Below are 13,612 nucleotides of genomic sequence, written 5' to 3'. Positions count from 1 at the left end.
GTTGTTGTTTACACTCTGCAAGGCCTGTGGAAGTGAGTGACATCATAGCACTGTAGTTCTGAGGGTTCTAGATGGATGCAACAATCTCCTGTTGCTTCTATGAAGGCCATAATAGACGACATCACCAAACAGCTCCATAGTCACATACACAGCAAAGGAGAGATGTTGTTTACACCTAGTGATGTCAGTGGTATTGAGTGACATCACAGCACAGTGCTAAGGCTCCTGGGCCTGGACACAGCAGCGGCTGCAATATCTCAACGGAGAATACGTTTATATATATGTGTGTGTGTGCGCGTATATATATATATATATATATATATATATATATATATTTCTCCGCCGAAATCACTTTTAAACCCATTTCCACCTTTTTTTCCCTTCTCTTCCTCTTACTTTTTTTTCACGTTTTTTTACGTTTTTCTCCTTTTCGCCTCTTTTCTGGGCGTATTATTCTTCTTTTTCTTCTTTTTTTTCGTCTAATGCATACCCCATCAGTGCAGCAATGCTTATTCAATACCGCCAGCAGATGGAGACACTGGGGGATAATTTTCTAAGGATTTATACTGATTTTTCCTGTCTGAATTTGTCGCACAGAAAGTTGCAGGCCAAATATGTGTGACATTTCTGCGACTTTAGCTTCTAGAGCATTTTTACAACATTATACATAGGTGCTGAATACATAAAAAGCGACTGTTCAGCGACAGACAAGTCGCATCGGCTGAAAGTAGGCCAGAATGTCAGTCCATGTTGGAGCAGGTTTAGATACAGTCTAAAGCATAGATCTCAAAGTCTGTGCACAGAATTTAGCAAGGGCCTCGCACCTTCTGATGCATCAGGTAGGTGCACTATAGCATAGCCTAACCCTCTGTACTTTGGTCTATATTGATGCGGGACATAGACAGCCAGCTGATGACCAATCCATTAGTGCAATGGATGGCTGGAAGCATTTGTCTTTGCCTTTGCAATACCACAGAAGCAATGCATGGTCAATGTACAGCAATGACACACCTGTGTGAACAGCCAGGAGACCCCCCCATGTTATGTTACATAGTTACATAGTTAGTACGGTCGAAAAAAGACATATGTCCATCAAGTTCAACCAGGGAATTAAGGGGTAGGGGTGTGGCGCGATATTGGGGAAGGGATGAGATTTTATATTTCTTCATAAGCATTAATCTTATTTTGTCAATTAGGAACATTCAGCACCCACCCGCTATCAAGGCAGCTGCCTATCATGTCATGCCCTACCTGCACAGGTGTGCTGGCTACTCAAATGATCCAATTAAGGAGGCCATTTAGTCAGCAGCAGCAGAAGTCCTGTGCCTGGACGCTCCAACAGCGGCCAGACACAAGCAGAAGCAGCAGAAGCAGCAGCAGCACCACCTTTTGTTTTTTGGCTGCTGCAGCAGCAGCAGCAGCAGCAGCAAGGCCCACAGGGCTGGCTAGCTGGCTAGCCAGCAAGCAGGTAGCAATGAAAGTAGGAATCTTTCTTTTTAACCCTGTAAGGGGGTGGTGCACTGTACCCGAAGATACTGCCATATCGGGTCAATGCATAGGGCGACGGAAGCAAGCTTCGAAATCGGCCCCCGTTCTCAAAAATCCATTTAATATATGGTCCCCAGATAGGGGACGTATCAGATATTAAACTGATAAGAACAGATACTACACTTGATCTTAGCCAAAAGGCCGAGAAGCGATAACCGTGAAAGGGGCGGGCCCAACAAGGTCCCCTTCATGGGCACTATCACTGCTTGCTGTCAGGGAGGCTGCCAGACAATTTTCCATGCACACTCTGGGCTGGGGGGCAGTCAACCACCAGTACACACAGCAGAACCTAAACCCATACCATTATTGCTAAGCAGCAAGACAGGGGCCCATTGCACTCCCACGGGGCCTTTTTAAATGCAATCCATAACCCGGATTTGCCAGGAACCCTTCTTACTCCTCCTACTTGCATGTGACACTGGGCTTAGGATCTGCATAGGAAACACACACACAAGCACACACCTACCTTTGTTGCCTGCAGATGCCTCCTTGGCTGTCCCCAAACGGTATCAAACCAACACCCACGGGAAGCTGTAAGCATAGAGGACATGCCTGCACCCCATTGGACTTACCTGTGTGGGTTAAATCCGGGTTATTTGACAACCTATGGCGGTGATGGTTCTGCTCAGGCAGAGCAGTGCTGATGCTCCTCATAAAGCTGTCGCTGCTGTGAAGGTTCTAGGTGACATCACAATCCCTATGGTTACATACACAACAAAGCTGGGTTGTTGTTGTTTACACTCTGCAAGGCCTGTGGAAGTGAGTGACATCATAGCACTGTAGTTCTGAGGGTTCTAGATGGATGCAACAATCTCCTGTTGCTTCTATGAAGGCCATAATAGACGACATCACCAAACAGCTCCATAGTCACATACACAGCAAAGGAGAGATGTTGTTTACACCTAGTGATGTCAGTGGTATTGAGTGACATCACAGCACAGTGCTAAGGCTCCTGGGCCTGGACACAGCAGCGGCTGCAATATCTCAACGGAGAATACGTTTATATATATGTGTGTGTGTGCGCGTATATATATATATATATATATATATATATATATATATATATATATATCTCCGCCGAAATCACTTTTAAACCCATTTCCACCTTTTTTTCCCTTCTCTTCCTCTTACTTTTTTTTCACGTTTTTTTACGTTTTTCTCCTTTTCGCCTCTTTTCTGGGCGTATTATTCTTCTTTTTCTTCTTTTTTTTCGTCTAATGCATACCCCATCAGTGCAGCAATGCTTATTCAATACCGCCAGCAGATGGAGACACTGGGGGATAATTTTCTAAGGATTTATACTGATTTTTCCTGTCTGAATTTGTCGCACAGAAAGTTGCAGGCCAAATATGTGTGACATTTCTGCGACTTTAGCTTCTAGAGCATTTTTACAACATTATACATAGGTGCTGAATACATAAAAAGCGACTGTTCAGCGACAGACAAGTCGCATCGGCTGAAAGTAGGCCAGAATGTCAGTCCATGTTGGAGCAGGTTTAGATACAGTCTAAAGCATAGATCTCAAAGTCTGTGCACAGAATTTAGCAAGGGCCTCGCACCTTCTGATGCATCAGGTAGGTGCACTATAGCATAGCCTAACCCTCTGTACTTTGGTCTATATTGATGCGGGACATAGACAGCCAGCTGATGACCAATCCATTAGTGCAATGGATGGCTGGAAGCATTTGTCTTTGCCTTTGCAATACCACAGAAGCAATGCATGGTCAATGTACAGCAATGACACACCTGTGTGAACAGCCAGGAGACCCCCCCCATGTTATGTTACATAGTTACATAGTTAGTACGGTCGAAAAAAGACATATGTCCATCAAGTTCAACCAGGGAATTAAGGGGTAGGGGTGTGGCGCGATATTGGGGAAGGGATGAGATTTTATATTTCTTCATAAGCATTAATCTTATTTTGTCAATTAGGAACATTCAGCACCCACCCGCTATCAAGGCAGCTGCCTATCATGTCATGCCCTACCTGCACAGGTGTGCTGGCTACTCAAATGATCCAATTAAGGAGGCCATTTAGTCAGCAGCAGCAGAAGTCCTGTGCCTGGACGCTCCAACAGCGGCCAGACACAAGCAGAAGCAGCAGAAGCAGCAGCAGCACCACCTTTTGTTTTTTGGCTGCAGCAGCAGCAGCAGCAGCAAGGCCCACAGGGCTGGCTAGCTGGCTAGCCAGCAAGCAGGTAGCAATGAAAGTAGGAATCTTTCTTTTTAACCCTGTAAGGGGGTGGTGCACTGTACCCGAAGATACTGCCATATCGGGTCAATGCATAGGGCGACGGAAGCAAGCTTCGAAATCGGCCCCCGTTCTCAAAAATCCATTTAATATATGGTCCCCAGATAGGGGACGTATCAGATATTAAACTGATAAGAACAGATACTACACTTGATCTTAGCCAAAAGGCCGAGAAGCGATAACCGTGAAAGGGGCGGGCCCAACAAGGTCCCCTTCATGGGCACTATCACTGCTTGCTGTCAGGGAGGCTGCCAGACAATTTTCCATGCACACTCTGGGCTGGGGGGCAGTCAACCACCAGTACACACAGCAGAACCTAAACCCATACCATTATTGCTAAGCAGCAAGACAGGGGCCCATTGCACTCCCACGGGGCCTTTTTAAATGCAATCCATAACCCGGATTTGCCAGGAACCCTTCTTACTCCTCCTACTTGCATGTGACACTGGGCTTAGGATCTGCATAGGAAACACACACACAAGCACACACCTACCTTTGTTGCCTGCAGATGCCTCCTTGGCTGTCCCCAAACGGTATCAAACCAACACCCACGGGAAGCTGTAAGCATAGAGGACATGCCTGCACCCCATTGGACTTACCTGTGTGGGTTAAATCCGGGTTATTTGACAACCTATGGCGGTGATGGTTCTGCTCAGGCAGAGCAGTGCTGATGCTCCTCATAAAGCTGTCGCTGCTGTGAAGGTTCTAGGTGACATCACAAATCCCTATGGTTACATACACAACAAAGCTGGGTTGTTGTTGTTTACACTCTGCAAGGCCTGTGGAAGTGAGTGACATCATAGCACTGTAGTTCTGAGGGTTCTAGATGGATGCAACAATCTCCTGTTGCTTCTATGAAGGCCATAATAGACGACATCACCAAACAGCTCCATAGTCACATACACAGCAAAGGAGAGATGTTGTTTACACCTAGTGATGTCAGTGGTATTGAGTGACATCACAGCACAGTGCTAAGGCTCCTGGGCCTGGACACAGCAGCGGCTGCAATATCTCAACGGAGAATACGTTTATATATATGTGTGTGTGTGCGCGTATATATATATATATATATATATATATATATATATATATATATATTTCTCCGCCGAAATCACTTTTAAACCCATTTCCACCTTTTTTTCCCTTCTCTTCCTCTTACTTTTTTTTCACGTTTTTTTTACGTTTTTCTCCTTTTCGCCTCTTTTCTGGGCGTATTATTCTTCTTTTTCTTCTTTTTTTTCGTCTAATGCATACCCCATCAGTGCAGCAATGCTTATTCAATACCGCCAGCAGATGGAGACACTGGGGGATAATTTTCTAAGGATTTATACTGATTTTTCCTGTCTGAATTTGTCGCACAGAAAGTTGCAGGCCAAATATGTGTGACATTTCTGCGACTTTAGCTTCTAGAGCATTTTTACAACATTATACATAGGTGCTGAATACATAAAAAGCGACTGTTCAGCGACAGACAAGTCGCATCGGCTGAAAGTAGGCCAGAATGTCAGTCCATGTTGGAGCAGGTTTAGATACAGTCTAAAGCATAGATCTCAAAGTCTGTGCACAGAATTTAGCAAGGGCCTCGCACCTTCTGATGCATCAGGTAGGTGCACTATAGCATAGCCTAACCCTCTGTACTTTGGTCTATATTGATGCGGGACATAGACAGCCAGCTGATGACCAATCCATTAGTGCAATGGATGGCTGGAAGCATTTGTCTTTGCCTTTGCAATACCACAGAAGCAATGCATGGTCAATGTACAGCAATGACACACCTGTGTGAACAGCCAGGAGACCCCCCCATGTTATGTTACATAGTTACATAGTTAGTACGGTCGAAAAAAGACATATGTCCATCAAGTTCAACCAGGGAATTAAGGGGTAGGGGTGTGGCGCGATATTGGGGAAGGGATGAGATTTTATATTTCTTCATAAGCATTAATCTTATTTTGTCAATTAGGAACATTCAGCACCCACCCGCTATCAAGGCAGCTGCCTATCATGTCATGCCCTACCTGCACAGGTGTGCTGGCTACTCAAATGATCCAATTAAGGAGGCCATTTAGTCAGCAGCAGCAGAAGTCCTGTGCCTGGACGCTCCAACAGCGGCCAGACACAAGCAGAAGCAGCAGAAGCAGCAGCAGCACCACCTTTTGTTTTTTGGCTGCAGCAGCAGCAGCAAGGCCCACAGGGCTGGCTAGCTGGCTAGCCAGCAAGCAGGTAGCAATGAAAGTAGGAATCTTTCTTTTTAACCCTGTAAGGGGGTGGTGCACTGTACCCGAAGATACTGCCATATCGGGTCAATGCATAGGGCGACGGAAGCAAGCTTCGAAATCGGCCCCCGTTCTCAAAAATCCATTTAATATATGGTCCCCAGATAGGGGACGTATCAGATATTAAACTGATAAGAACAGATTTTTTTTTTTTTTTATCTAAAGCCGAGGAACGTGCTTTCGATTCACCCAAAGTGCAAGAAAAAGTGCAAACGTGTTACACTAAAAAAACGTGCACAAAGGATGCGGTCTATCGCAAGCCCTTCTCCGATAGGAGAGAGGCCCCCCAACAAACCTTACCCTTCGCCTCCGGACCAAAAGGTACCTGCGAGGTTCCAGGTTCGATGTCCCTTTTCGCCGAAGCTACTAGGGGACCACAAATGCTCCCGGCATCCCCCTTGGCGTTAGCCAAGGTATCTGCCCGCAGAGCCGATTACGGTAGGTACCCTGCCAAAGCAGGAGTACCCGGGGTGTTTGCAGGGAGGTGCGGAACCGAATGGCCACACACACCTCCCCTAGACCGCCAGGAGGGACACCCAGAAGGGCTACCGCATCCTGACCAATCCTGTGAACACACAACACGCAAAAAGTGACACAGTGAGACAAAAAAGAAATAAATAAGTGAATGTGTGCAGATATACTGCCCGGACATCCGGCCGGATCTATAAAAATTTCTCTGATCCTAGCCAGAAGGCCGGGAATCAAGAGGTGAGTGCCACAAGGTGAAGAGATTATGGTGCCCGTGCTTCAACTCAGTGAGTCTATTCTCCCAGTGAGTTTCGGCACCTCGGGGTCACCACTCCCCGAGGCACAAAAGTACCTCGGCTCTAGACCCTCTCAGCCTCATGGCGAGACCCGGAGGGAACAGGTCACATCGGGGCAGCCGTCGAGCTGATTCCTCAGAACCAGCCCCGGAAAGCCCTGGTACACCTGCATCCTCCATGCAGCACCCATCCCCACCAGCATGAAAACTGATAAGAACAGATACTACACTTGATCTTAGCCAAAAGGCCGAGAAGCGATAACCGTGAAAGGGGCGGGCCCAACAAGGTCCCCTTCATGGGCACTATCACTGCTTGCTGTCAGGGAGGCTGCCAGACAATTTTCCATGCACACTCTGGGCTGGGGGGCAGTCAACCACCAGTACACACAGCAGAACCTAAACCCATACCATTATTGCTAAGCAGCAAGACAGGGGCCCATTGCACTCCCACGGGGCCTTTTTAAATGCAATCCATAACCCGGATTTGCCAGGAACCCTTCTTACTCCTCCTACTTGCATGTGACACTGGGCTTAGGATCTGCATAGGAAACACACACACAAGCACACACCTACCTTTGTTGCCTGCAGATGCCTCCTTGGCTGTCCCCAAACGGTATCAAACCAACACCCACGGGAAGCTGTAAGCATAGAGGACATGCCTGCACCCCATTGGACTTACCTGTGTGGGTTAAATCCGGGTTATTTGACAACCTATGGCGGTGATGGTTCTGCTCAGGCAGAGCAGTGCTGATGCTCCTCATAAAGCTGTCGCTGCTGTGAAGGTTCTAGGTGACATCACAATCCCTATGGTTACATACACAAAAAGCTGGGTTGTTGTTGTTTACACTCTGCAAGGCCTGTGGAAGTGAGTGACATCATAGCACTGTAGTTCTGAGGGTTCTAGATGGATGCAACAATCTCCTGTTGCTTCTATGAAGGCCATAATAGACGACATCACCAAACAGCTCCATAGTCACATACACAGCAAAGGAGAGATGTTGTTTACACCTAGTGATGTCAGTGGTATTGAGTGACATCACAGCACAGTGCTAAGGCTCCTGGGCCTGGACACAGCAGCGGCTGCAATATCTCAACGGAGAATACGTTTATATATATGTGTGTGTGTGCGCGTATATATATATATATATATATATATATATATATATATATATATATTTCTCCGCCGAAATCACTTTTAAACCCATTTCCACCTTTTTTTCCCTTCTCTTCCTCTTACTTTTTTTTCACGTTTTTTTACGTTTTTCTCCTTTTCGCCTCTTTTCTGGGCGTATTATTCTTCTTTTTCTTCTTTTTTTTCGTCTAATGCATACCCCATCAGTGCAGCAATGCTTATTCAATACCGCCAGCAGATGGAGACACTGGGGGATAATTTTCTAAGGATTTATACTGATTTTTCCTGTCTGAATTTGTCGCACAGAAAGTTGCAGGCCAAATATGTGTGACATTTCTGCGACTTTAGCTTCTAGAGCATTTTTACAACATTATACATAGGTGCTGAATACATAAAAAGCGACTGTTCAGCGACAGACAAGTCGCATCGGCTGAAAGTAGGCCAGAATGTCAGTCCATGTTGGAGCAGGTTTAGATACAGTCTAAAGCATAGATCTCAAAGTCTGTGCACAGAATTTAGCAAGGGCCTCGCACCTTCTGATGCATCAGGTAGGTGCACAATAGCATAGCCTAACCCTCTGTACTTTGGTCTATATTGATGCGGGACATAGACAGCCAGCTGATGACCAATCCATTAGTGCAATGGATGGCTGGAAGCATTTGTCTTTGCCTTTGCAATACCACAGAAGCAATGCATGGTCAATGTACAGCAATGACACACCTGTGTGAACAGCCAGGAGACCCCCCCCCATGTTATGTTACATAGTTACATAGTTAGTACGGTCGAAAAAAGACATATGTCCATCACGTTCAACCAGGGAATTAAGGGGTAGGGGTGTGGCGCGATATTGGGGAAGGGATGAGATTTTATATTTCTTCATAAGCATTAATCTTATTTTGTCAATTAGGAACATTCAGCACCCACCCGCTATCAAGGCAGCTGCCTATCATGTCATGCCCTACCTGCACAGGTGTGCTGGCTACTCAAATGATCCAATTAAGGAGGCCATTTAGTCAGCAGCAGCAGAAGTCCTGTGCCTGGACGCTCCAACAGGGGCCAGACACAAGCAGAAGCAGAAGCAGCAGAAGCAGCAGCAGCACCACCTTTTGTTTTTTGGCTGCAGCAGCAGCAAGGCCCACAGGGCTGGCTAGCTGGCTAGCCAGCAAGCAGGTAGCAATGAAAGTAGGAATCTTTCTTTTTAACCCTGTAAGGGGGTGGTGCACTGTACCCGAAGATACTGCCATATCGGGTCAATGCATAGGGCGACGGAAGCAAGCTTCGAAATCGGCCCCCGTTCTCAAAAATCCATTTAATATATGGTCCCCAGATAGGGGACGTATCAGATATTAAACTGATAAGAACAGATACTACACTTGATCTTAGCCAAAAGGCCGAGAAGCGATAACCGTGAAAGGGGCGGGCCCAACAAGGTCCCCTTCATGGGCACTATCACTGCTTGCTGTCAGGGAGGCTGCCAGACAATTTTCCATGCACACTCTGGGCTGGGGGGCAGTCAACCACCAGTACACACAGCAGAACCTAAACCCATACCATTATTGCTAAGCAGCAAGACAGGGGCCCATTGCACTCCCACGGGGCCTTTTTAAATGCAATCCATAACCCGGATTTGCCAGGAACCCTTCTTACTCCTCCTACTTGCATGTGACACTGGGCTTAGGATCTGCATAGGAAACACACACACAAGCACACACCTACCTTTGTTGCCTGCAGATGCCTCCTTGGCTGTCCCCAAACGGTATCAAACCAACACCCACGGGAAGCTGTAAGCATAGAGGACATGCCTGCACCCCATTGGACTTACCTGTGTGGGTTAAATCCGGGTTATTTGACAACCTATGGCGGTGATGGTTCTGCTCAGGCAGAGCAGTGCTGATGCTCCTCATAAAGCTGTCGCTGCTGTGAAGGTTCTAGGTGACATCACAAATCCCTTTGGTTACATACACAACAAAGCTGGGTTGTTGTTGTTTACACTCTGCAAGGCCTGTGGAAGTGAGTGACATCATAGCACTGTAGTTCTGAGGGTTCAAGATGGATGCAACAATCTCCTGTTGCTTCTATGAAGGCCGTAATAGACGACATCACCAAACAGCTCCATAGTCACATACACAGCAAAGGAGAGATGTTGTTTACACCTAGTGATGTCAGTGGTATTGAGTGACATCACAGCACAGTGCTAAGGCTCCTGGGCCTGGACACAGCAGCGGCTGCAATATCTCAACGGAGAATACGTTTATATCTATGTGTGTGTGTGCGCATATATATATATATATATATATATATATATATATATATATATATATATATATATTCTCCGCCGAAATCACTTTTAAACCCATTTCCACCTTTTTTTCCCTTCTCTTCCTCTTACTTTTTTTTCACGTTTTTTTACGTTTTTCTCCTTTTCGCCTCTTTTCTGGGCGTATTATTCTTCTTTTTCTTCTTTTTTTTCGTCTAATGCATACCCCATCAGTGCAGCAATGCTTATTCAATACCGCCAGCAGATGGAGACACTGGGGGATAATTTTCTAAGGATTTATACTGATTTTTCCTGTCTGAATTTGTCGCACAGAAAGTTGCAGGCCAAATATGTGTGACATTTCTGCGACTTTAGCTTCTAGAGCATTTTTACAACATTATACATAGGTGCTGAATACATAAAAAGCGACTGTTCAGCGACAGACAAGTCGCATCGGCTGAAAGTAGGCCAGAATGTCAGTCCATGTTGGAGCAGGTTTAGATACAGTCTAAAGCATAGATCTCAAAGTCTGTGCACAGAATTTAGCAAGGGCCTCGCACCTTCTGATGCATCAGGTAGGTGCACAATAGCATAGCCTAACCCTCTGTACTTTGGTCTATATTGATGCGGGACATAGACAGCCAGCTGATGACCAATCCATTAGTGCAATGGATGGCTGGAAGCATTTGTCTTTGCCTTTGCAATACCACAGAAGCAATGCATGGTCAATGTACAGCAATGACACACCTGTGTGAACAGCCAGGAGACCCCCCCCCATGTTATGTTACATAGTTACATAGTTAGTACGGTCGAAAAAAGACATATGTCCATCACGTTCAACCAGGGAATTAAGGGGTAGGGGTGTGGCGCGATATTGGGGAAGGGATGAGATTTTATATTTCTTCATAAGCATTAATCTTATTTTGTCAATTAGGAACATTCAGCACCCACCCGCTATCAAGGCAGCTGCCTATCATGTCATGCCCTACCTGCACAGGTGTGCTGGCTACTCAAATGATCCAATTAAGGAGGCCATTTAGTCAGCAGCAGCAGAAGTCCTGTGCCTGGACGCTCCAATAGGGGCCAGACACAAGCAGAAGCAGCAGCAGCACCACCTTTTGTTTTTTGGCTGCAGCAGCAGCAAGGCCCACAGGGCTGGCTAGCTGGCTAGCCAGCAAGCAGGTAGCAATGAAAGTAGGAATCTTTCTTTTTAACCCTGTAAGGGGGTGGTGCACTGTACCCGAAGATACTGCCATATCGGGTCAATGCATAGGGCGACGGAAGCAAGCTTCGAAATCGGCCCCCGTTCTCAAAAATCCATTTAATATATGGTCCCCAGATAGGGGACGTATCAGATATTAAACTGATAAGAACAGATACTACACTTGATCTTAGCCAAAAGGCCGAGAAGCGATAACCGTGAAAGGGGCGGGCCCAACAAGGTCCCCTTCATGGGCACTATCACTGCTTGCTGTCAGGGAGGCTGCCAGACAATTTTCCATGCACACTCTGGGCTGGGGGGCAGTCAACCACCAGTACACACAGCAGAACCTAAACCCATACCATTATTGCTAAGCAGCAAGACAGGGGCCCATTGCACTCCCACGGGGCCTTTTTAAATGCAATCCATAACCCGGATTTGCCAGGAACCCTTCTTACTCCTCCTACTTGCATGTGACACTGGGCTTAGGATCTGCATAGGAAACACACACACAAGCACACACCTACCTTTGTTGCCTGCAGATGCCTCCTTGGCTGTCCCCAAACGGTATCAAACCAACACCCACGGGAAGCTGTAAGCATAGAGGACATGCCTGCACCCCATTGGACTTACCTGTGTGGGTTAAATCCGGGTTATTTGACAACCTATGGCGGTGATGGTTCTGCTCAGGCAGAGCAGTGCTGATGCTCCTCATAAAGCTGTCGCTGCTGTGAAGGTTCTAGGTGACATCACAAATCCCTTTGGTTACATACACAACAAAGCTGGGTTGTTGTTGTTTACACTCTGCAAGGCCTGTGGAAGTGAGTGACATCATAGCACTGTAGTTCTGAGGGTTCAAGATGGATGCAACAATCTCCTGTTGCTTCTATGAAGGCCGTAATAGACGACATCACCAAACAGCTCCATAGTCACATACACAGCAAAGGAGAGATGTTGTTTACACCTAGTGATGTCAGTGGTATTGAGTGACATCACAGCACAGTGCTAAGGCTCCTGGGCCTGGACACAGCAGCGGCTGCAATATCTCAACAGAGAATACGTTTATATCTATGTGTGTGTGTGCGCATATATATATATATATATATATATATATATATATTTCTCCGCCGAAATCACTTTTAAACCCATTTCCACCTTTTTTTCCCTTCTCTTCCTCTTACTTTTTTTTCACGTTTTTTTACGTTTTTCTCCTTTTCGCCTCTTTTCTGGGCGTATTATTCTTCTTTTTCTTCTTTTTTTTCGTCTAATGCATACCCCATCAGTGCAGCAATGCTTATTCAATACCGCCAGCAGATGGAGACACTGGGGGATAATTTTCTAAGGATTTATACTGATTTTTCCTGTCTGAATTTGTCGCACAGAAAGTTGCAGGCCAAATATGTGTGACATTTCTGCGACTTTAGCTTCTAGAGCATTTTTACAACATTATACATAGGTGCTGAATACATAAAAAGCGACTGTTCAGCGACAGACAAGTCGCATCGGCTGAAAGTAGGCCAGAATGTCAGTCCATGTTGGAGCAGGTTTAGATACAGTCTAAAGCATAGATCTCAAAGTCTGTGCACAGAATTTAGCAAGGGCCTCGCACCTTCTGATGCATCAGGTAGGTGCACAATAGCATAGCCTAACCCTCTGTACTTTGGTCTATATTGATGCGGGACATAGACAGCCAGCTGATGACCAATCCATTAGTGCAATGGATGGCTGGAAGCATTTGTCTTTGCCTTTGCAATACCACAGAAGCAATGCATGGTCAATGTACAGCAATGACACACCTGTGTGAACAGCCAGGAGACCCCCCCCCCCATGTTATGTTACATAGTTACATAGTTAGTACGGTCGAAAAAAGACATATGTCCATCACGTTCAACCAGGGAATTAAGGGGTAGGGGTGTGGCGCGATATTGGGGAAGGGATGAGATTTTATATTTCTTCATAAGCATTAATCTTATTTTGTCAATTAGGAACATTCAGCACCCACCCGCTATCAAGGCAGCTGCCTATCATGTCATGCCCTACCTGCACAGGTGTGCTGGCTACTCAAATGATCCAATTAAGGAGGCCATTTAGTCAGCAGCAGCAGAAGTCCTGTGCCTGGACGCTCCAACAGGGGCCAGACACAAGCAGAAGCAGAAGAAGCAGCAGCAGCACCACCTTTTGTTTTTT

The 13,612-nt window shown here is 46.2% G+C and overlaps 4 non-coding genes and 2 pseudogenes across 4 annotated transcripts; all 6 read right to left on the bottom strand.

The window, feature by feature from the left end:
- Nucleotides 1-1,510: 1,510 nt before the first annotated feature.
- LOC130304450 (U2 spliceosomal RNA) lies at nt 1,511-1,701 on the bottom strand. The gene has a single exon (XR_008854219.1). It is a non-coding gene; the product is annotated as a U2 spliceosomal RNA (small nuclear RNA).
- Nucleotides 1,702-3,788: 2,087 nt separating this feature from the next.
- On the bottom strand, nt 3,789-3,979 carry LOC130304449 (U2 spliceosomal RNA). Its single transcript, XR_008854218.1, has one exon. It is a non-coding gene; the product is annotated as a U2 spliceosomal RNA (small nuclear RNA).
- Nucleotides 3,980-6,061: 2,082 nt separating this feature from the next.
- On the bottom strand, nt 6,062-6,242 carry LOC130304484 (U2 spliceosomal RNA; annotated as a pseudogene).
- Nucleotides 6,243-6,935: 693 nt separating this feature from the next.
- On the bottom strand, nt 6,936-7,095 carry LOC130304486 (U2 spliceosomal RNA; annotated as a pseudogene).
- A 2,084-nt stretch (nt 7,096-9,179) lies between these two features.
- On the bottom strand, nt 9,180-9,370 carry LOC130304448 (U2 spliceosomal RNA). Its single transcript, XR_008854217.1, has one exon. It is a non-coding gene; the product is annotated as a U2 spliceosomal RNA (small nuclear RNA).
- Nucleotides 9,371-11,448: 2,078 nt separating this feature from the next.
- On the bottom strand, nt 11,449-11,639 carry LOC130304447 (U2 spliceosomal RNA). Its single transcript, XR_008854216.1, has one exon. It is a non-coding gene; the product is annotated as a U2 spliceosomal RNA (small nuclear RNA).
- Nucleotides 11,640-13,612: the final 1,973 nt, after the last annotated feature.

This window comes from Hyla sarda, unplaced genomic scaffold, assembly GCF_029499605.1.
Source record: "Hyla sarda isolate aHylSar1 unplaced genomic scaffold, aHylSar1.hap1 scaffold_1275, whole genome shotgun sequence".
Classification (NCBI taxonomy): domain Eukaryota; kingdom Metazoa; phylum Chordata; class Amphibia; order Anura; family Hylidae; genus Hyla; species Hyla sarda.
The sequence above is the reverse complement of the archived record's forward strand: the minus strand, read 5'-3'. Positions and strand labels throughout refer to the sequence as shown.